We start from the raw sequence: 25545 nt of genomic DNA on the forward strand, positions 1-25545 counted from the left end.
GAATGTTGTTAGTTGGTTCATCGAGCACATCTCCTTTTGAAGTTGTAAGTTGATAAGCACCTGATCCATAGACTGATATGATGACATAGGGACCTAACCAGTTAGGTTCAAATTTCCCTTTCTTTTCTTGATCTTCCTGATTTCTTGGATTTTCTTTGAGGACTAGATCACCAACTTTGAAATTTCAAGGAATGACCTTGTGATTGTAGCTTCTACACATGTGTTTTTGATATGATTTGAGATGGGTGTAAGCATGTTGACATCTTTCATCTAAAAGTTCCAGTTCTTGTATTCGGTTGACTTGATACTCTTCATCTGGGATTAAGCCTTTTAGAGAGACTCTGAGAGATGGAATTTCTACCTCCAGTGGTAAAATAGCTTCTGATCCATAGACCAATGAGAAAGGTGTTGCTCCTTTAGGTGTACGGATGCTAGTTCTGTATGCCCAAAGTGCTGGATTGAGTTGTACATGCCAATCTTTTCCTACATCATTTACTATTTTCTTTAGGATTTTCAGTATTGTCTTGTTGGATGCTTTTGCCTGACCATTCCCCTGGGGGTAGTATGGTGTAGAGAACCGATGTTGTATTTTGAATTGTTCACATAGTTCTCGGACATCTTGGTTTTTGAATGGTTGTCCATTATCAGTAATGATGGAACTTGGAATACCATATCTATAGATCAGATAGTTTAGGATAAAGGAGGCAACTTGTTTGCTAGTTACTGTGGTCATGGGGACTACTTCTATCCAATTGGTAAAGTATTCTATTGCAGTTATAATGAACTTGTGTCCATGTGAAGATGAAGGATGAATTTTGCCGACCAAGTCGAGTTCCCACTAACAAAAGGGCCAGGATGTTGTAAATGGCTACAGTTCCTATGCTGGTGCATGTATCAGATTGCCATGGATCTGGCATTTAGGACACTTCTTGGCAAAGTGGTAAGAATCTTTTTCCATTGTAGGCCAGTAGTATCCCATCCTTAAAAACTTTTTAGCAAGAGTAGTTCCACTTGAATGTGTGCCATAAATACCTTCGTGAAGCTCATGTAAAGCAGAATCAGATTCATTATGATCAAGGCAACAAAGAAGAGTACCATCTAGACCTCGATGGTACAAAGTATTAGCAGTAAGGGTATAATGGGTGGCTTGTCAGATAAAGTTATATTTTTGGTTTCGGGATAAGTCAATGGGCAGGATGTTGTTCTTTAGATAGTCATATATCAGTCCATACAAAGGGGAATCTGAACCAGTCAATGCATAGACAACATGGGATTCAGAGTGGTCATAGGTTGGGGAGAACAGTTGCTCTACCAAAAACTCATAATGACTATGTTGCTATGGAATCTATAGTAATGAAGCGATAGTAGCCATTGCATTAGCTGCTTTGTTGTTCAATCTTGGTATTTGCTCAAAGGTGATGTGTACAAAATACTGTTTGAAGTCATCCAGCATTCATTTGTAGGGTAGTAGCTTGTCATCTTTTATCTGATAGTAATTGTTGATTTGATTGATGACTAGTTGTGAGTCTCCGTAGACCTTTAATTCTGTGATTTTCCATTCTACAGCCATTTTGATGCCTATAACCAATGCTTCATATTCAGCTACATTATTTGTGCATGGGAAAATAAGCTGATATGATCTTGGTATAGTGTGTCCTTCAAGAGTGATGAAGAGAATTCCAGCACCTGAACCATGTTGTGTGTAGGATCTGTCAAAGTATAGGGTCCATTGCTTGGTAGAAATAGCAAGAATGTCTTTATCCGGAAATTCAATCTCCATAGTTTGTTTTCTTGGTAGTGGTGCTTCAGCTAGTTGATCTGCAATTGCTTCTCCTTTGATAGCTCTTCATTCTGTGTAGTGGATGTCAAAATTCACTAAGAATCATGACCCATTTAGCTAATTAGCCTGTAAGAGGTGCCTTGCTGAGTAGATATTTGAGAGGATCAATTTTTGCCACTAGCGTAATTGTGTGTGCTAGCATATAATGTCAGAACTTTTGAGAAGAAAAGACTACTATTAGACAAGCCTTCTTAATAAATGTATAGTTGAGTTCATAGCCATTCAATGTCCTGTTGATGTAGTAAATGGCTCGTTCCTTTCCTTGTTGATCTTCTTGTGCCAATAGTGCCCCTAGTGATATATCTATTGTTGAAATGTATAAAATGAGTGGCTTTCCTACTATTGGTGGTACTAGAACTGGTGGGTTCATCAGATACTGTTTAATTTGATAAAAAGATTCTACACACTTGGCTTCCCATCTGAAAGGTACATTCTTATGTAGCAAATAATTGAATGGTAGACTTTTATCAGCTACTTGAGCGATGAATCACCTGATTGATTGAAGTTGTCCTTGTAGAGAGTGAAGCTGACTGATATTCTTTGGTGGTGGAATCTCCATAATGGCTTGTACCTTTACTGGATCCACTTCAATACCTTTAGCTGAGACTATGTAGCCTAGTAACTTGCCTGATGTAACCCCAAAGACACACTTCTTAGGGTTGAGCCTGACTTGGAATTTTTCCAATCGATCAAATTTTTTTGTTAAGACGTTGAGGTGTTCTGCTCTAGCGAAGGATTTAGCTAGTAAATCATCCACATAGTCTTCCATGAAGGTATGCATCATGTCATGAAAGATTGTTGTCATTGCTCATTGATAAGTAGCTCCTGCATTCTTTAAGCCAAAAGGCATAACATTCCAATAGTACGTTCCCCAAGGACAGGTAAATATTGTTTTATCTTGATCCTTTGGGGCTATTTTTATTTGATTATAGCTTGAAAAACCATCCATTAGTGAGAGCATTGCATGGCCCACTGTGAGGTCTACAATTATGTCAATACTAGGCAGAGGAAAGTCGTCCTTTGGACAAGTTTTGTTGACATCTCTAAAATCAGTGTAGATTCTAATATTGTTGTCTAGTTTTGATACTGGTACTATGTTGGAAATCCATTCTGCATAGTCGATGGGTCAAATGAATCCGACATCTAATAGTTTCTTTAGTTCAGCCTTGACCATGAGTGCCACTTGTGGATTCATCTTTCATAGTTTTTGCTTGACTGGCTTAACTCTTGGAGAGATGGACAAGTGATGCATGATTAAGTGTGGATCAATTCCGGGCATATCTGTGTATGACCAAGAAAAGTTAATTTGCTTTTCTTTAAAAAAGATGATAAATGTTGATCTTTTCTCCTCTGTCAGAGATTCTGCCAGGTGTATGTTTTTGGTTGCTTCTATAGTACCAATGTTGATTGATTGAGTGGGCTCAATCAATATGGGTGATCACTCATGAAAATGTTTAGGAAGAGTGTCAAGTCTCCCATCCTTAGGTTCCTTAAAAAGGTTTTCACCTTCAGATGTATCCTTTATTTTTGCTTTTTTGTGATCTAGAGCTGCCATTGACTAGTTTTCAGCATTAGATCTTTTGTTTGGTTTATTTTTGCGACTGAGAGACTTGGCACTCCCTGGTTTGCAGATATCGTTACTTTGTTCATTGGTAGAGCCTATTTCTAGGTTAATGCTACATAGGTAGTGGATAATAGATTCATCGTCTGGGAAAATTGGTATATCATGTATTTCGGGTTCATTCCAGTCAATGAGGTCAGGAAAGACAAGTGGTAAGGAATCATTTGGTGGATCAAGTTCTACTACTATAAGTGTCAAGACAGAGGTTTCATCATGATTGGTTCGGGTGCTAAAGAAGTTCAGGATTCCGTCGAGGTCTTCGATGGTATCATCCTTAGTATAGACTTGTTCATAATGTTTCTGCTTGCTTTCCTTAGCGTCATAGATATTCTATGGTCCAAATTTAGGTAGTCCATCTTCTGCGTTATTCTCTTCTTGAGAAAGGGATATGGAGCTAGTATTGTTAGTGGTATCTCTAGTAGCATTTGAGTAGCTACCCCATTCATATTCATTGGAATCAGTCTCAGAGGTATTATCCTAGATCTTTTCAGTGCTATAAACAGGTATGTTGTATGGTGAAAATAGATCTTTGATGATTGATACAAGTTTGATAGTCTTTGTTGATTTTGCGTCGGATCCTACTTCTACCTTTTGTATTTTCTCATATACTATTCCTCCTTGGGGAGGAATAATGATATCAAGAGGTAGTTCTATTTTTTTAGATATTGGTGTTTGAATATGAGCTACTGCTACAGATATGGCCTTCTTGTGATTGAGAAATTTCTCCTGATGTTGCTTCTGTTCTTTATGTTCACGGTCCTTGCGGATTGTTGCTGCTAACTCAAATAGTGCTTCCTACCAGGATTCTTCTTTGTACTTCTTCTTTCCTTTCCATTGAGGTTTTGGAGTTATGCATGGTATCTTTCTTAGTAGGAAAGTGAGTCTACAGCCCAACCCTATTTTGTCTCTACTGAGCTGTGAAGGAAGGTCTATTGGTTCAGTGACTCCTTCTTTGCATTTTCCAATAGGCTCTTTACCATTATATCTCATTTGTTGCATGATTAAGTATCCCTTTCCATATAGGTGTGTTGGTAGAACTATGTCTAGAACAACTGCTCAGTTATCTTCTTCCTCATCTTTGTATAACCAACTAAGGATGTCCTTTTCTTCTGATTCATGTGCTAGAGTGCCTAGTTGGATGAAGGTACCATCAAATTTGGTGATCGACTGAGTTACCTGATGTGTTGATGTTATAGGTAATCCATGAGATCTAGGTGATGTTGGTAAGTTGGCCAAACACACAGGTTCCAAAGAGTATTCCCCCATGCCTTGTTCTCTGATATGCATTTTCTACTTGAAATCTCTAGGCAATGATTCAGGCTTTGCCTTCTATAGATCTGATGTTGAGGAATTATGTTTTTCCCTATTATGGGGAACCAAACTATCCTGGGTTGCCCCCATTGCATTACAATGTTGAAATGGATTGTGATCAGCTAATATAGAAATTTCTTGTCCGTTGTAAGGAAATTTTACACATTGGTGATACATAGAAGGCACTTCTTGCATTTCATGCATCTAGGGTCGACCTAATAAAATATTGTACGTGAGGTCTATGTCTAAGACCTGACACATAGTATCCTTTTGTACTGGTCCAACTTGAATGGGTAACTTCATGGTTCCTTTAGATGACCTTTCTTCATCATCATATTCCTTTATGGTAATCTTTTTGCATGGATCAATAGACTCCTTAGAGAAGCCTAATGCATGGATAAGTTTTAAGGTACATATATTAAGCCCAACTCCTCCATCTATCAATACTCTTTTTACTCGGTGCTTATAGATGATGACTTCAATATGGAGAGGAGTGTTATGCGGATGACTTGAGGAAGTATTATCATGCTCTGAGAAGGTGAGATTATGAGGCCCTGTCATATGAGCGACCATGGCTTGGAATTTGTCAACATCCAGATCTTGAGGTACATTGGTTTCCAATAGTGCTTGTTTCAATATGTCTTTGTGTTTTGGTGATAGTTTCAGCAATTCTAGTATAGATATTTGAGCAGGAGTTTTGCATAGTTGGCTGACTAAATCATATTGGATTTTTGGTGTAGTGTTTATTGTTGTTGTGTGCCCCTTCAAGACATATTTCTGAGCTCTAGTTGTTACATTTACATATTCATGATTATGCTGGTCTCGGATTGTGATGACATTTACATGATTGTCTTCAACTGATATGTGATTGATGGTGTTATTGTAGATGTGGTTGATATGAGCTCCATGTGTATCATTCGAGGTTGAAGCTCCATCTTTGTTGTAGTTTGGAAGAGGATTTTTAAAGGCTCCATGGTCACCATTTGTTTTGAGACCATCCACCATTAAATCACCTTGATCAATCATGTCCTAAACAATGTTTTTCAATCTCGTGCAATCGTTCATTTGATGACCTTTGTTGCGATGAAAATCACAAAAGTGTGAGTCATTCCACCAAGGTGGTTTGATTTGGGGTTCATAGTTGCTGATTGCGGGTAAAGAGATAATCTTGTTTGCCAAGAGTTCTCTAAATGCTGACTCCAGTGATTGTCCCAGTGGTGTAAAGATGTGTTTTTGGAAATTGTTGGTGTTGTCTCATGAATTGTTATTAGGTCCTCGATTTGTGATTTTGTTTTGAGTGTCGTTGGTGTTGTTTGTGTTGGGTTGACTTGATTGGTATTCAGTGTGTATGTGTTAGCGTCTGGGTTAGCACCTTTAGGATTCTTTGTAGCTTGAGGATTTCCTGATAATGAGAGCACTAGTTGTTTAGATTTTGGATCATGTGATTCATTACCACCTTCATTTTTGTTTCGAGTCTAGAATCTAGATTTGTCATAGTTGTTGTTGTTTTGGTTATTGTAGTTTGATGAACTTGTTCCTTCTTTGAAGAATTTGAGCGTTCCCTTTTTGACACATGCTTCTTCTACTTGAATGTTGTTTTCAATCAATTTAGAGAAAGACGGTATGCATTAGATTTTGAGCCTGTAACTCATCTCACTATTCAAGTTGTAGATGAAAATTTCCATTTTCTCCTTTTTAGGAATATCTCGAGGATATTGTGAAACCATACATCACCAACGTTGAAGGAATACCATGACTATTTTATTTTTCTTTTGTTTGGTGTTGCAGATGTCTAGCATAGTTATAGCATGTTGAATGTTATAGGAATATTGTGTTATGAATTTGTTGACCAATTCATCAAATGATCTGATAGGAGGTGTGATTTTGGATAACCATTCCATTGTTTGTCCTCCCAAGCTTCTTGGGAACAACTTCATCAGATAGGTGTCATCATGAGAAAATTCAAGACTCATGGTACATAATTCTCTAACATGATCACGGGGATCGCTTTTCCCATCGTACTTGTCAAATTTAGGAACATCTGAGTTTGGACAAAAAGGGATCATGTGCAATCTTCTATCAAAGGGATAAGGACAAATTTCATTTAATAAGTACCGTAATGTCGTCCCTTGTTGCATGTCTTGCATTTGTCTTTGTAACATTTGCATTTGTTGAGTAAGGGCAACCAAAGGTGCATTGTTCTGCCGAGGGAAGAGTTCTTCCCTTGCATTAATCCTAGGTTGAAATGGTGTATGGAATGGTATGTTTTGCTTGGGGATGTGTTTCTTAGGGATGTTTTGTCCTGGTGTATGTTGTTCTGGTATGTTTTGTTCAGGAATATCATGTTCGGGGTCGCGTGCTTCCCCTTCTCATTGTCGTTCTTGATATTCATAATATTGAGATCTCATTCTAAACACATTTGTGTCAAAGTATTTAAGGAGTTTAACCCCTTTGCTTGTGAGCATGAGAAAGTAATTTTTGTTGTCATTTTCCATGAGTCTTTCCACAAGTTTTTGGAATGAATCACTTTCTTGGTATTCTCGAAGAAGTTCTTTAGAAATTTCAGTATCCTCTAGATGTGGACCTTCAAAAGGATTTGATAACCTTCAATTCGTACTAGATTCTGCTTATGCCTCACTTTGTTTGTTTTATTGAGAGTGAGTAATAGGCATTTTAGTAGAAGCTTTCTATGACAAAGGGGACAAAATCCTCTTCGATATTTTGTTCGGGGGTTGGTGGTTCAAATTGGGGTGTATTGTAAGTGATGCACTCATTGGGAAAGAATGTTGGATTGATCTTTCCTCCATGGTTTATGATTTGACTGAATGCGGATTTTTGACAATATGCCCTAGTCTTCAAAGGCTCTTTGTCAAATTCATTGGATTTGTTCTGGATATAAAGTTTGACGTGATGAAGGAATGTTTGATGAGATTTGAAGAGTTGATGATTCATGTATAAAAATTTATTTCTTTTGACAAATTTGGAAAAAACTTGGTTGTTGATTCTTCAACATGGTGTTACGATAAATATTCTTTCTTCTCAGAATATGGCGATTAGTCATGCATAAGTGATTCAATGGTTTCCTTTAATTTGTTTTGGATTTATTTGATCTTGTTTTGGAAACTCAAGTTTACTTTATCAAAGTGAAGGTTTAGATGCCCCTTCATGACAAAGCGTGTCAAATGATATGGATAAAGTCTCTCGATAAGGAAACTTGATTTGACAACCTAAGATTTTGAATAAGTGTTTTGAGATATAATCCGTGAGATAATAAAGGACCTATTCGTCACTTGCGATGATGTTTCTCAATTTTGATAGGACAGATATGTTTTATCGTGCGATCAGTTTTGGATTATGGACAACTTTTGTTTTGACCCGAAATTTGCTTAAGAAATAGTTTTTAACGCTTTGTTTTTGATACTTTGGTTTGATGAAGATGAAGCCGATGAAAGGATGCTCTCAAAAATGTTTTCTAAATTTTCAAAATTTTCCACTGTTTTGCCCACTATTTTTTTGGGTTTGATCACGCACTAAAATAGAGACCGAATGTGCTACAAAAACTTCTTCATGCGCTAAGGAAAAGGCCACATGCGCTAAGCTACTCCCGGCTACGCGCTAACTATTTTAGACTACTTATCTGGTTTTATATTTTTCTTAAAAGATCATGCACTAGTATGGGCCTTCCACTCGCTAACTGATAAACCTGATGTGTTGATTCTTGACTCCTACATGCTAAGCTGATGTTTCAACGTGCTAGGCTGCTTTCCTTACGTGCTAACTGTCTCTGACTATTTCTAGATTTCGATAAAGCGCTACTGTAAATACTTTACGCACTAAAGATAGGTTTTGACGTGCTAAAGTATAGTTCTGAAGCATTAAGAAGAAGCTCTTATGCGCCAAACTGCCCTTTTTTGACTGTTTTCTATGATTTTGGTGTTTTGCCTTAGGTTTTTAGTTTTGATGGATGATTTTCTGAAGTAACAAATGCAAACACAACACAAAATACATAACCATTTTGCCTAATCTAAATAGTAAGTGTATATTCTATGAGGATGTGTTCAAATCCCCAATGTTTTAATAGGCTTGATTACAATGAATACACTTCAAAAAGACTCTTCATTCAAAGGTCATAAGTAATATCATAGCCCACTAGTCTCGATACTCCATCAGCTCAAACAACCATGTCACCCCCTAGAGGGCACCCATTTTTTTGCCTTTTGCCAGAAACTAACTCAAAGTGAATTGCTACAATTGAGTAGTTATCTTGGGAGATATATGGTGAGCGATCTTGGGGGTGGATTCTTCCCACCCTTGCACTATGATATTACAAATGTTAGGTTACTGACTCGGCTCAAGGTTGCTATTTCTAAGGTTTGTAATCAGGCTTCCTATTTGACCGTCAGTGATAAACTCCCTTAGGAGGCTTCCCAACCTTTAGAACAAAGGCTTTATGTATCTCGAGGATACTGGGGGAAGGCTAATCACTGTGCACAACCATTGAAAAGGACTCTCGTCACTTTTCACTTTTGATTATAGTGGGTTGGAACACTTAGCGTAAAAGCCATTTCCCACTTAGGTCATTCTCTTCACACCGGCCATAAATGGCTTTAAGAGTTGAGTTCAACCCCTCGGGAAGGCAGACCTGCTAAAGGATTTATTGCTTGAAATATCGAAAGCATAAGAGTAGTCTGGCTTTTTGATCACCTAGTTAAGGGGAGAGCATATACTTTCTACTTTCGAGACAAAGCAATCAAGTTGTTCTTTTTATCTTGTCAATTCAATGATTTCCTAAGATCTATATGGAGATATTGCTCCACAAAAATATGGTGTATATTTTATTTCCTCAAATCGATGATTATCTAATCTAGGAAAAGAACTTGGTCAACAAAGCAAAAATTCGATTTGGTCAACAAAAGAAAATTGGCAAAAGGGGAATAACTTCCCTCTTTGATTTTAACTGACTTTTGTGACTTGGTGTGATTTCTTTACTTTGCCCAAATTTAAAGGTGGATCCTTTTATGCACCAAAGGATGGTGAAATTCCATTTTAGGCCTTTTGCAAAAAATTGAAAATTTGTATTGTTCTTTTTAGAGCCCAAATTGATAAATTTTCTCCTAGAAAAGCAAGAAAAAATTTTGATTGTTGTTCATTTTTACTTGCCCAAAATGAAAGTGAGTTCAGTTTTACTTAAATAAGGAAAAAAATAAATTTGAATTTTACCTAACTTAAAAAGTTAGTAAAAATTTAAACTACTTTTAATTCTAGCCTAAATCGATTTAAAACATACAATCAAAATGTTAGTAACTTGCAAAAAAAATAGTCAGTGAGTTAGCAAAAAGATGAATTCCATGGACTTCTACAAGTCTAAATTTTGATTTTTGTTACAAATTAGCTCTTTGTTTTTTGTCTGTGATGCACTACAAAATAGACCGTATGTGCTACAAGATGGCTGTGATGCGCTACTCTATTTCCCTAATGCATTGTTCTGTATTTCTGATGCATTGTTTTGTGTTTCTGATGCACTGCTCTATTTTTCTCCCATGCCGAGACCTACAGGAAAATGTTAGTGAGGACTATGTGCTAAACTAAGGATGTCACACACTAAATGATGAACACCACGCGCTGAATAGAAAATAGGATGAGCTATATTTTTAACCAGATCCGCTAGGAAATGTTTCCTACACACTGATTCTTGTTTCCCGCGGGCCTGCAAAAGTGGTTAAATTCAAAAACTGATTTGATATATGGGGTCGAGCCCCATGGTGGGAACCAAAAATATATGCGGGAAAAGCAGGTCGATAGAACTCAATATGTGGAAAATAGAGTCTAAGGAGCCTTGCTCACACACCCACAGGACTTCTTGGTGCAAGCTATGGAGTCATGAAGTATGGCTTAGCTTCCCAAGGTTGGTTCCATGGTTCTCTATCTCACAAGGTCCCTCAAACCAATTTATTTGCTCTCAGATCACTGAGCAAAGTGGTTTAGGGATGACAAATGCAAGAATGAGGGTTGCTTTGGTTGATTTTAAGATGAAATGCATCCTAAGTTATACATGATCCTAGAAATGCAATAAACTAGTTATAAGATGACAAGATTAGTAACAAGACTATCCTAGCATGCTATATTAGTATATGATTAAGCTAAATGATAAGGAAAATACTCTAAACATGTATATTTAGGTTAATTCCTATTTAAAAGAGAGGCTAAATGATGAGCATAAATGAGATATTAAAACTTGCATGGATTTGAGTATAAGTGTGATGCTAAAGACTTGGATCTTTGAAAATGGAGGAATGAGAGCTCTATTTATAGCAAAAATAGGGCAATGGATGGTCAAGATTGAAAGAGTTAATCAAGGGTTGAGTTTGAAAGTTGGGAATCCATGTTTACAATTGTCACCAATGAAATGGTGACAAATGTCAACATAAGACTGGGTTGAGAAGAGAGGTAGGAAGCATTAAATGCTTGAGAAGACCTCATGGTTATCTTAGGGGTAAGGGTTATGGTTAAGTTAGGATTACCCATTGGATAAAGCTTTTACCCAAAGGATAAACTCTTGTGCAAAAGATTAAGGATAACCATGGTCAAAGCAATAAATACTTGATGATACCCTTGGGTTACATGGAGATTGAGTTTAGGGAAATTCTTTAACCATGCTAGAGAGTTGAGTTAACCATTAATGGTTTGGGAGACTTTCAAAGTTAAGTGGTTGAAGCCTTTAAGGGTTTTCAAAGACTTTGAGGGTTTGAGAAGTGACTTCCCTTTGTTTAGGGATGTGACAAAGTTTAGGAAATGGGTTAGGTTAATTTAGAAGTGATTAGAAGAGTCTAGAAGGGGTTAGGAATAGGGTTTAGGAAGCAAAGTGGGAGATGTAGGATTTTGCAAGTGGGTGAAGGGATAATAGGCTTTAATTGAATAAAATGAATTTAATTCAATTTGGTTGCAATTTGGGGAAATCGAATAAATTAGATTTATTCAATTTAGGGTAAACTATTTAATTAAATTTGAATTTAATTAAAAGTGGATAGAAGGGATTTAATTGAATAAAATGATTTATCCTATTAAATGTCAAAAGAGGCCTAGTGAATTTAATTTAAATAAATTGAGTAATTTACTTAATTTAAATAGAGGAATGTGGGTGATTTAATTAAATAGAGAAATGAACATAAAATATTCATTTAGGAATATGGTCATTTTTATACGTCTACAGTACCTTGTAAGTATCTAAAAATCCTTTTCACCGCCATCTCATGATTTTCTATAGGATCACTCTGAAATCTTGAAAGAATACAAATAAAATTCATAATGTCAGGCCTAGTCTAAGTCAAATAAAGTAGACCTCCAATCATATATTTGTATCTTGTAGGATTTATTGGTGCAGAAACATCTTTTCTTGTCAATTTGTCACTTGTAACCATAGGAGTAGTTACCGATTTAGAATCTCCCATACCAAATTTCTTCAACAATTCCTTAGCATATTTAGTTTGATAGATGAAAATACCTTTGTCAGTATGAGTAGTCTGCAAACCTAAGAAAAAATTCATCTCACCAATCATAGACATCTCAAATTATTTCTCCATATTCTTAGAAAATTCTATGCATAACTTATCTTCACCTCTAAGAATAATGTCATCAACAAATACTTCAATAATTAGTATATTTTCATGAATGATCTTATAATATAAATTACGTCAACACTGCCCTTAGTAAAACCAAGCTTCAAAAGATATTTAACCAACCTTGCATACCAACCTCTAGGTGCTTGTTTCAATCCATATAAAGCTTTCCTTAACCTGCAAACCATATCTGGATCATCTGATAGTGAAAAACCATTAGGTTGCTCAATATAAACTTCCTCATCAAGATCCCCATTCATGCACATTTAACATCCATTTGATAAACCTTGTAGTTTTTATAAGTAGCATAGGCAAGAAATAATCTTGCAACTTTAATCCTAGCTACAGGTGCAAAATTATCTCCATAATCAATTCCTTCCTTCTGAGAATATCCTTTATAAACTAATCTATCCTTATTCCTTATAACTCGACCATCCTCATTCAATTTATTCCTAAAAGACCATTTAGTTCCAATAACATTTTTATTTTTTAGGTCGGGGAACCAAGGTCCATGTGTTATTTTTCTCAATCTAAACTAATTCTTCTTCCATAGCTTTCAACCAATGTTCATCTTTGCATGTCTCAATTACTGATATCGATTTAGCTTGTGAAATTATACATACCTCATTAGTTTCTAGCCTTCTTCTTGTGATCACTCCATTTTTGTTATCCTCAATGGTTTGATCTTCTAAATGATTCAATCTCACATACCTAGGAGTCTTCTAACTTTCTATTCCTCTTCCCTGTTCTTTAGTTATTGTAGAATTCTCTCATACTACTAGAGTAACTGGTTCAATTCTCATAGTTTTTCTTAACAAATGTCAGGAGCCGGAGCAGGAGTAGGAGCCGACATGGGAACTGGTTCAAGTTTGAATTTGCTTCTCGCTAGATTTGAGAGCCTAGGGGATTCCCCCATGATCCTTTGGATGGTGCCTCACATGATACTTGGGACGATGGTACCAATATTGCCAATGGTAAATTTGTCACCTCTGACAAATTTTGTGAGGTTGAGGGCCCCAATAATAAGATTCCCTGTGGAATGCAACAAGAAATGGGCCTCTCTTTTTGCAAAAAAACTTAAAGGCAAGGCCATTTCGCTAGTACCACATAAGGTGGATCAGGATTCTAGCGCTTGCTCCATCTCCATTCTAGACTGTATTGTGGATCTGAATATGGCTCACATGCACTTGGTCTTGGTTGGAATATTTATCGGCCCATGCCCAAATATTGAGGTTGTTAGATCCTAGGTGGTGAGGAAATGGAAAGGTAAAGGTCAAACTTAAGTTGTGGCTATGGCCGATGGCTTCTTCTCCTTTTCATTTGCCTGTGAAGAAGATTTTTGATCTCTTTTGGCAAGGGGTCCTTGGATGCTAGGAAAAGCTTTGTTGGCCCTTAAAAAATGGGAACCAGGTTTTAACCCCAAAGATTGGGAATATAATGAAGCCCCTATCTGGGTCAGACTACCAGGTTAACCTATGGAATTCTAGGGAGAAGAAATTGATAACTCAATGATGAACCACGAGTACCAAACTGGTACTGAGAGGGGGGGTGAATCAGTACAAACACAACTACAATCCAAAACCGGTTTGATAGTAGATACCCCAAATGACTGACATGTAGGGGTACCAGTAAAATAGAGTGCAACCGATAACATCCAGTACAACTCACTCAGTCATGAACCGGTCACTCAATAAGATACCCTCTTAGCTCAATACTACTATATCATTATATTCTCATGCTTAAATAGGTAAAATTAACCATCAGATCTTCATAATAGTGAGTTCAATACGTTTTATAGATAGGCATAAAACATAGAACCTTCATATGCTTAATAGGTAAAACAAAGCATCACAAGACAAAATCATTTCACATGACACACCTATTTTTCACGTGGAAACCCAACTGGGAAAAACCATAGTGGTGATGAATACCCACAAGCTACTTTTTGAACTCTTTAGAAGTCCACTCTGTTAGGAGCCTTGTCTAGTTAAGGACATTACAATAGATTCTGGTAGGAACCGATCCTGTTAGGGATCACCTGGTTAAGGGATACCTAGTTAAGGGTTAAACCTGGTAGGGTCACCTTGTTAGAGGATTTCAAGAACTCAATAGCTGAAAGGATCTCCTAAGCTCTCTAGCTTCTCAAAACTCATTAGCCTCGACTTACCCGATTAAGGGATTTTAATCAAGCTAGTTAAGACCACCCGATTTAAGGGATTTTGAATCAAGCCAGTTAAGGCTACCCTGTTAGGGGATTTTACAACTATTGAAGTGGTTAGAGATCAACAGGTATTACAATGATCTGTTAATAGCACTAAATGCTAATGCAGATCCATTTAGGCTCCTCTTCACCTTCTACACATTCACTTTGCAGATATCTTTTCTCTCCTCTGGTCTGGCAAGAATCATGTATCACTTCTCTTGGATACACACTCACAACTTTTTCCAACAACTTCAGAAAGAAACACAACATCGACCTTATAGGAAACATACAGGTCGGTAGCAAAAACCCTAAACCCTAAACCTATTAGGTTAAGCAATTCAAATGGTTCAATCCTGACCGTTGAATCATACTACATTAAATGCAACAATCTTGAATCGATCTCAAGACATTCTCCATCATCCATTATCCACCAGTTTCATGGCGACTGATAACCCTTTACACGTTATCACCATTTGACAGACTTTGCTCATTCCTGAGGTAGATAGGAATAGTCTTCTTCATGCAAGATCCTTCATGGGCATAGAGCTTAAGTGGCAACATGATCTTTCCTCCATCATATTGCTAACTCATCACACAAAGATCACCGATTGAGTCACACAGACTTGAGGTACTCCAACTAGAAACCTTGAAGTGGAAGCTACCTACCAACCAGTAGTCATAAAATGCTTCCATGTGCTGATTCCCATAACTACATGTCAATTCCCATAACTACATGCCGGTTCACCTTGAACAAATATGCCGCTTCACTTTGGCATATAAACTGGTTCATACATATGCCGGTTACTCTCTATTCACCTATCACATGTGCCGGTTCACACCATGTCTCATATTGACATCAATGACAACATACAATATCAATATGTCTTCATGCCAGTTCACATAATGCCATGCTAGTTCACATAATGCCAACAATCTCCCCCTTTGGCATTGATGGCAATATACAAAAGATATCTTCTCTGTTTCACATCTTCTCCCCATTTGCTACATATATCTTTTTGCTTCACTCCTTCTCCCCCTTTGACTACAATGCCAAAGTGGAGGTACAGTCATCACTGTTTCATCATGTTGCTCCCCCTGAGGAGTAGCATCCTTCAACACATCAATCAACCAAAAATTTGTCTTACCACTACCTGACTGATGTGGAACAATCACTTTTAGTTCACCTCCTGAAGGGGCAATACCCCTAATTCACCTCTCAAATGCACAAATGTTGTCTTTGGGAGAGGCTTGGTGAATATGTCTGCTAACTGCTCCTTATTGGACACATGCTCCAGTGCAATCTCTTTATTCTGAACCTTTTCCCTCAAGAAATGATACTTAAGCTCAAAATGCTTGGTTCTAGAATGTAAAACCGGATTCTTTGATATATTGATAGCACTTGTGTTATCACAAAATATACTTACCGGTTCAGATATAGGGATCTTGAAGCCTTCCAGTACATGCTTCATCCATATTGTCTGAGTGCAGTTCATGAAAGCTGCAACATACTCTGCTTCCATTGTAGACTAAGAGATATAACTTTGCTTTTTACTCATCCATGAGACCAGTCTACCACCGAGAAAGAATGCACCACCGGTTGTTCTTTTCTGGTCATCCACATTGCCTGCCCAATCAGCATCTGTGAACACTTTCAGATTGAAATTATTGCTGTATAGGTACCACAATCCATAGTCAATTATTCCCTTCAGATACCTAAGAATTCACTTGACTTAAATCAAGTGAGATTCTCTTTGACTCTTTTGGAATCTTGCAGTAATGCCAACTGCATGTGCAATATTTGGTCTGCTATGCACTACATAATGCAACTTACCAATCATTGATCGGTATTCCTTCTCATCAACTAGTGCGGAATCATCCTCTTTTTTCAATTTGCAACCAGTCACCATCGGTGTACCAGCCGGTTTGCTATCTTCCATGCCAAAAATCTTCAACACCTCTTTGACATATTTGGATTGAGTGATGAAGATTCCATCTTTCATCTGCTGGATCTGTAGTCCAATGAAGAACTTAATCTCGCCTATGAGTGACATCTCAAACTCTTTCTTCATCTCATTAGCAAAATCATGACTCATCTTGTCATCTCCACCAAAGATGATGTCATAACAAAAACTTCACAGATCAGGATCTAATCTCCTTCAGACTTCAAGTAGATATTGCTATCTTCACTTGTTCTCTCAAATCCAATCTTCACAAGATGGGAATGTAGGTGCTCATACCATGCCCTAGGTGCTTGCTTTAGACCATACAATACTTTATGTAGCCTACATACCATGTCACTATCTTCAGATAGGGCAAACCCATCTGGTTGTTCAATATACACCTCCTCTTCAAGTACACCATTTAGGAATGCAGATTTTACATCCATTTGATATACCTTGAACCTCTTAAAAGATGCATATGCAAGAAGCATACAAACTCTTTCCAATCTGGCCACAGGAGCAAAGGTTTCTCCATAGTCTTCTCCTTCTTCTTGAGAATATCCTTTGCATACCAATTTGGCTTTATTCCTAATCATTGTGCCATCCTCATTCAACTTATTTCTGAACACCCATTTGGTGTTAATGACATTTTTATACTCAGGTCTAGGTACCAAGGACCTTGTACCATTTTTCTCTATCTGATCATGTTGCTCTTCCATTGCCTTGATCTAGTCTTCATCTTTATGAGCCTCTTTGAATGACTTAGGCTCAAATTCAGAGATCATACATGAGTTTTCTTTGATCTTTCTTCTAGTAAGGGTTCCTGCATCCTTATCACCTATGATCTGCTTGGGATCATGATTCAACTTGACATACCGAGGAATGGTCTTAACTGGTTCTTCTTTCTTTTCTTCTTCATCCTCATCTTCATTAGTATTAGCATTCACCGGTTCAGGGACACTGTTACTTGTACTTGGTTGGCTAACAACCAGTTCCCAGAAGGTTGCAACTAGTTCATTTACAACTTGCTCACTATCGGTTTCCTCAGTCTTCTTAGAGGATTCATCAACTCTTACATTGATGCTTTCCATAATTCTCTGAGTCCTATTGTTGTAGCACTTGAAAGCTTTACTCTTGGTGGAATATCCTAGAAATATTCCTTCATCACATTTAGCTTCAAATTTGCCCTAATGTTCACTCCTCTTGATGTAACATTTGCTACCAAATACCTTAAAGTAGTTAACCACAGGTGTCTTACCGGTCCAATACTCATAAGGAGTTTTGTCCTTACCCCTTTTGATGAGTACCCGGTTCATAGTGTAGACTGCAGTACTCACTGCTTCTCTCCAAAAGGTGTGAGCTACCTTTCCTTGGATCAACATGGTTCTAGCTACTTCAACCACAGTCTAGTTATTCCTCTCTGCTAGGCCATTCTTCTATGGAGTTCGGGGGGTAGACAGTTGTCTCTTGATGCCAAATTCTTCACAATACTTGTTGAATTCACTGGAAGTGAATTCCCCTCCTTGATCAGTTCTGAGACATTTGATCCTTTTACTACTTTCCTTCTCCACTAATGCTTTGAAAGCTTTGAATTTCCCAAAAGCTTTAGACTTGTCTTTCAAGAATGTGACCCACATCATTCTTGAGTAGTCATTAGTGAGAATCATGAAGTAACTATCACCCTGCACACTTCTAGTTTTCATAGGACCACATAAATCATTATGCACAAGATCAAGCAAGTTGTTAGCAGTGAAAGATTTGCCTTTAAATGTTGAGGAAGACATTTTCCCCAATTGACATTCTCTACACAAGGTATTATCCGGTTTACTCAGCACCGACAACCCTCTAACTACCTTGATCTTACTAGCCTTCACAATGTTGTCAAAGTTCACATGGCAGAATCTCCTATGCCATATCCAGCTATCATCAAGCTTAGCCATAAGACATGTACTTATATTTGCATTCAGATGAAATAGGTTACCTTTAGTCTGCATGCTGGTGGCTACCAATTTGCTATCTTTTCCTTTGATTCTGCAAACTCCATTCTTGAATTGCAGAGTGAGGCCACTATCATTTAGCTGGGCAACACTTAGAAGGTTGTGTCTGAGACCATCAACCCAGTACACATTGTCAACACTACTCTTTCCATTCAAAGAGATGGACCCTCTACCTTTGACCATGCACGTTGCATCATTGCCAAAGAGAACCACACCACCATCATACTCCTCTAAGGATAGAAACTTGCTCCGGTCACTAGTCATATGGTGAGAACAACCACTGTCAATGATCCACTCATTGGAATCATCAAACCGGGAGACAAGAGCCTTCTTGTCTACCACATCTTCCTTTACATCAACAAACACAATGTCTTCATTCTCTTCATCTTCTGATTCCTCATCTGTGACACCTTCATCAACTGCCACAAAATAGTTTCTTCGGTTTCCTCCTTTGAATTTCTTGAACCTTTCCAGTTTATCCTTGTTGTCGCTATTAGGAAAATTCATAGCAATATGTCCTATCCAATTACAAGAGAAACATTTCAAAGGTAGCTTACCTTTGTATTTACTAGTTCCTTTTGAGAATTTCCTGGCAAGAAGTGCTTCAAATTCCATCAGAAACTCTTCATCATTCATTTCTCTACTCTGATTAGGTTCTCCACTAGTGCTAGCCTCTTTTCCTTTTCTGGAAGGTATAGCAGAGGCTCTAAAAGCTGATTCTGTCTTTTGAACACTGCCATCAAAACTATTCAGCTCATAGGCTGTCAACTTGGCTATGATGGAGTCCAAGGATGCCTTAGACTTGTCTATTGATCTTAGCTCCTGAATAGTAGCAACCCTTATTGCATAGATCGGCAACAGGGATCTCAGGACTTTTCTTACCATAGTGGAATCTTCTTTTTTGCCACCTGCACTCTTTATTTCTTGAACAATTGTTTTGATTCTTATTCCAGACTGCTAAATGGTCTCTCCTTCAACCATCCGCATGTCTTCAAACTTCCTTCTCAGGCTCTCTTCCTTAGCCTATTTTACATGCTCATCACCACCATAGATATTTTCAAGAGCATCCTATACCTCTTTGGGATTTGCCTTGTCCTGAACATCAATAAACTCAATGTCAGATAGACTACTAATGAGGGCTTCCATGACTTGCCCATTTTCTTGTATCTCTCTCTTTTGGTCATCGGTGAAAGTATCAGTAGGAACAGCATATACATTTTCAACATAACTCCAGTGTTGAACACCCATGCTTTTGATGAATATCTTCATCCTGTCTTTCCATATACCAAAATTTTCCTTATTAAACTTTGGACCTTCCCTCTTCATCATTTGACTAGGATCTTTTCCTCAAGCGGTTAAGCTTACAACAGAGAGGACCTGGAGTGCTCTAATACCAATTGATAACTCAATGATGAACCACGAGTACCAAACTGGTACTGAGAGGGGGGGTGAATTAGTACAAACACAAATATAGTCCAAAACCGGTTTGACAACAAATACCTAAAATGACTGACAAGTAGGGATACCGGTAAAACAGAGTGCAACCGGTAACATCCAGTATAGCTCAATCAGTCATGAACCGGTCACTCAATAAGCTTTCCTCTTAGCTCAATACTACTATATCATGATATTCTCATGCATAAATAGGTAAACTTAACCATCAAATCTTCACAATAGTGAGTTCAATATGTTTTATAGATAGGCATAAAACATAGAACCTTCATATGCTTAACAGGTAAAACAAAGCATCACAAGACAAAAGTATTTCACATAACACACATATTTTTCACATGGAAACCCAACTGGGAAAAACCACAGTGGGGATGAATACCCACAAGCTGCTTTTTGAACTCTTTAGAAGTCTGCTCTATTAGGAGCCTTGTTTGGTTAAGGACATTATAATAGGTTCTGGTAGGAACCGATCCTATTAGGGATCACCTGGTTAAGGGATACGCGATTAAGGGTTAAACCCGGTAGGGTCACCTTGTTAGAGGATTTCAAGAACTCAATAGCTGAAAGGATCTCCTAAGCTCTCTAGCTTCTTAGAACTCATTAGCCTCGAGTTACCCAGTTAAGGGATTTTAATCAAGTCGGTTAAGACCACCCAATTTAAGGGATTTTGAATCAAACCAGTTAAGGCTACCCTGTTAGGGGATTTTACAATTGTTGAAGTGGTTAGAGATCAACAGGTATTACAATGATCTGTTAACAGCACTAAATGCTAATGCAGATCCATTTAGGCTCCTCTTCACCTTCTACACATTCACCTTGCAGATATCTTTTCTCTCCTCTGGTCTGGAAAGAATCATGTATCACTTCTCTTGGATACACACTCACAACTTTTGCCAACAACTTCAGAAAGAAACACAACATCGACCTTATAGGAAACATATAGGTCGGTAGCAAAAACCCTAAACCCTAAACCTCTTAGGTTAAGCAATTCAAATGGTTCGATCCTGACTATTGAATCATACTACATTAAATGCAACAATCTTGAATCGATCTCAAGACATTATCCATCGTCCATTATCCACTGATTTCATGGTGGCTGATAACCCTTTACGCATTATCACCATTTGATAGACTTTGCTCATTCTCGAGGTAGATAGGAATAGTCCTCTTCATGCAAGATCCTTCACGTGCACAAAGCTTATGTGGCAACATGATCTATCCTCCATCATACTGCTAACTTATCACACAAAGATCACTGATTGAGTCACACAGACTTGAGGTACTCCAACTGGAAACCCTGAAGTGGAAGCTAGCTACCAACCACTAGTCATACAATGCTTCCATGTGTTGGTTCCCATATCTACATGCCAGTTCACCTTGAACAAATATGCCACTTCACTTTGGCATATAAACCGGTTCATACATATGTCGGTTCCTCTCTCTTCACCTATCACATGTGTCGGTTACACCATGTCTCATATTGACATCAATTACAACATACAATATCATTATGTCTTCATGTCGGTTCACATAATTCCATGCTGGTTCACATAATGCCATGTCGATTCACATAATGCCAACATAAATATTTACAGGTATTGCGGCTTACTTTGGGGAGCTAATCTTAGTTGACCCAATGACTACAACAAAAAGATGACTGGTCTATGTCAGATTATGTGTTAATGTTAGACACTCCTCAAACCTACCTTCTAAGGTAGATCATTTCTCCAAGCTGAGTAGATGGGTGTAGAAAGTGGAGTATGAATCCATCCCTTTTGTGTGTTTCCACTGCAAAAAAATGGTCACTGGGCCAGACAATGCCTGTATAAGCCAAAGAAGGAATGGAGAAAGAGGAATGTGCTGCTCTTAGAAAAGATGGATACCCTAACCTCAGAGCCTCCCTCGATTGTTTTGGGCTCTGATTTGGATAGTTCTAGACCCAAGATAATCATTCCCGCTTCCCTTGACCCAAACATCTCAGTCCCTGAGGTGATTGTTGGGGAACCCATTGATGTGAGTGCCCCCCATATTGATGTAGCTTCCTCAATCCCTTCTAGACCTTCTCAGGATAATCCCATTCAATTTATTGTTGACATGGACAACTCTTATGAGTCGAATCCCCCAACCTAACCCTTGCAGGATTCACCTCCTAAAGACTTTGCTCCTTTTATTGAGGTCAAACCCAAAAATACAAGAAGGAACTCCCCTATTGGCCAAAACACACTGGTTTCTGAGGGGGTCTTAACCAAAAATAGACAAAAAGTGGACTATGGGTTGGATACAAGGGGGGTGGGGAGACCATCTAATGCAGCTAGTAGACATAGATAGAGTTAGGTTGCCATTGCAAATGGAGCTCAGAGAACATTACCAGAAATAGGGATGGGATCCCCCCCTCATGCAAAATGAAGATCATCTCATTGAATATAAGGGGTTTAAATCACCCTCATAAGCATGACCTGCTATCTAATTTGGTTAGAGATCAAAAGCCTGGTATTTGCCTTGTCCAAGAAATGAAAAATGCCTTGTAGCAAACTGGAAAAAGACAAACTTGCAATTTCTGGAGATTGTGGTGTTCACTGTGTGGATGCTAATGGTTCTTCGAGAGGTATTTCCACCCTTTGGAATCCAAGACTACTATGTGGTAAGGTGGTTCTCTCTTCTTCTCCCAATCACATTGCTACTAGATTCTTTAATCTTAAAGATGGATCCTCCTGGATCATCTCCAACATCTATGCTCCTAATGGGAGATTAGCTAGGAAATCTCTATGGTCTTCCATTTTCCTTTCTCGATCTCTCTTCCCTATTGAGAAATAGTGGTATACCTATTTCCATTGATAGTAGACAAGACTTGGCTGGCATGATCAACTCTTTGAGCCTTTTAGATCTGGATCTTGTTGGGGCCAAGTTCACCTGGTCCAATAGACACAATGGGGAGGATCTTATTCAAGTCAAGCTTTATAGGGGTCTTATCTCTCTTGATTGGCTTCAGATGGCCTCCTACAGACTCAATGCCTTGGCCTGTGTTGGATCTGATCACTTCCCCATCTGCCTCTTGGTTTCTCCATTGTCTAGCAGAAAGGCCTACCCCTTCAGATTTGAGAAAATGTGGCTGATGGCCCCTAGAATCCAAGATAAAATTATGGAGTGGTGGAATATTGATATCCAGGGAACAAATATTTTTCATATAGCCAAGAAACTCTCCAATGTCAAGTCTAATATTCAACGTTGGAACAAATCCTCTTTTGGTAACATCTTCAAAACTAAAGAGAAGTTCAAACTCGATCTTGCAGAGGTTCAAAACCATATTCAAGCTTACGAGTTTGACAAAGATGTCTCGAATAAAGAAATTGATATTTTGACCAAATTACATGACATTATCTCCAAAGAAGAAGAATTTTGGAAGCAGAGATCTAGAGATTTATGGCTTGAAAGTAGTGAGAAAAACACTAAGTTCTTTCATATGATGACTCTTAAGCACAGGGTTACTAATAGAATAAACAAAATTCAGATCAGACAGAGATGGGTTGATAAGCATGATGAGATTTGCCAAGAAGCCATCAATTGTTTCTCTAAGCTCCTTTATGTGGATGACCCTCTTGATCCTTTATCCCAAAATGAAATCTTCCAGGAGATTCCCTCCATCATCTCTCCTAACATGATGTCAGAGCTTACCAAAATCCCCTCCCTTGAGGAAGTTCTCAATGCAGTTTTTTCTTTTGAAGGTAACAAGGTCCCCGGACCTGATGGTTTCCCTCTTTTTTTCTTTCAAAATTTTTGGCAGATTATCTACTCTGATGTGGTCATTGTTGCTAAAGAATTTTTTGGATCTCTCTCTCTCTTGAAGGAGTTAAACGCCACCTTCCTAGTCCTCATCCCTAAGAAATCTGATGCATGCTCCTTTCAAGATTTTAGACCTATTAGCCTCTACAATTCTATCTATAAAATCTTCACCAAGATTTTAATGCTTAGGATTAAGAGTTTTATCCCCTCTATAATTTGTAGACATCAAAATGGTTTTGTGCCTGCGAGGCACATACTGGATTCTTCTTTTGTGGTTCATGAGAACATCTACTCCCTTTCAATCAATAAAAAACTGGGTTTTTTCTTGAAACTGGACCTGTTGAAATCTTTTGATAGAGTTAATTGGTGTTTTCTTCTCTGAATCCTTAGGGCCTTTGGATTCAGAGATAACTTCATCCAGATCATTGAGCAATGTGTTTCCACCCCAAAATTCTTTGTGTTGATTAATGGATCTGCCTCCGGGTTTTTTTCCGCATCTACGGGTATAAGACAAGGGGATCCTCTATCTCCTTTCCTTTTTATTTTGATGAGTGAATCTCTAAGTAAATTATTTAGAGGGAGGTTAGAAATGACAATATTTCAGGCTTACGACCCTCCTCTTAGGGCTCCACATGCTCTCACCAGCAATTTTTGATGACACTCTCTTGATGGGGGAACGTTCCATCAAAGAAGCTAAGAATTTTAAAAAGACTGAATATATATGAGCATGGTTAGGGGCAAAAAATTAATCTGGCTAAAAGCTCCATCTTCTTCTTTAACACCCCTAAACATAGGAAAGTTAAGATTGCCTCAATTATTGGATGCAAAGTTGGAACTTTGCTTGATTCCTATCTAGGTCTTCCTCTCTGTCAGGGCCTAGCTCCTAACTCTTTTTGGGTGAATCTTATACATAAATTCTAGAACAAGTTGGCTGGGTGGAAAGGTTCCTTGCTAAGCCAAGCTAGAAAGCTCTAGTTGCTCAAAGCCTTGCTTTAGAGCCTCCCATTTTATGCTATGAGTCTATTCAAAATCCTAGCCAAAATTGCTGATAAATTGGAAAGAATTTAAAAAAAAAATTATGGACTGGAACTGATTCTAAGAACAAATTACACCTTGTGGCATGGAATTAAGTTTGCCTGCTCAAATCCATGGGAGGTCTGGATATACAAAACCCGAGAGACTTCAATAAATCCTTGATGGCCAAGAAGCTATGGAGATGTATTAAAGAGAATAATGAATGGACTGATATATTCAAACATAAATACCACATTCTGGATATCCAAAATACTCTAGAAACTTATGATCTTCCCAATGCGGTTTCTGATTTCTGGAACAATTTCATTGGCTCCTCCAAAGTTATCTTGCATGGTTGCAAATGAATGCTGGGTAATGGTACTAGAATCAGGTTTTGGGCTAACTAGTGGACTGGTGATGGGAGGCTGATTACATTAGAAATGGAGACTAGTTGGACCTCTCTTCTATTGATAACGCTCTGATTCCTATGCAACCTTGGTTGAATTGTATTCACATCTCCTGCTCTCAAGGGGAGGATGAATTGTTATAGAACTTCTCCTCTTCTGGGAAGTTCAAAGTTGTTGATGCCTATAAGTTCATCTCTAGATGCTTCTCCCCCCCTTTTGGGTGGGTATCTGAAACAAGCACTTAATTCCTAAAATTAACATTTTTTTTTGGTTGTTTATGCAAGGCAAGATCTCTACCATTGATAATCTTTGTAGAAGAGGTATTCCTCTCTCTAATCGATTCTTTCTTTGTAAAGAGGTAGAG

The sequence above is a fragment of the Cryptomeria japonica genome, chromosome 4 (assembly GCF_030272615.1).
Source record: "Cryptomeria japonica chromosome 4, Sugi_1.0, whole genome shotgun sequence".
In the NCBI taxonomy this organism is placed as follows: domain Eukaryota; kingdom Viridiplantae; phylum Streptophyta; class Pinopsida; order Cupressales; family Cupressaceae; genus Cryptomeria; species Cryptomeria japonica.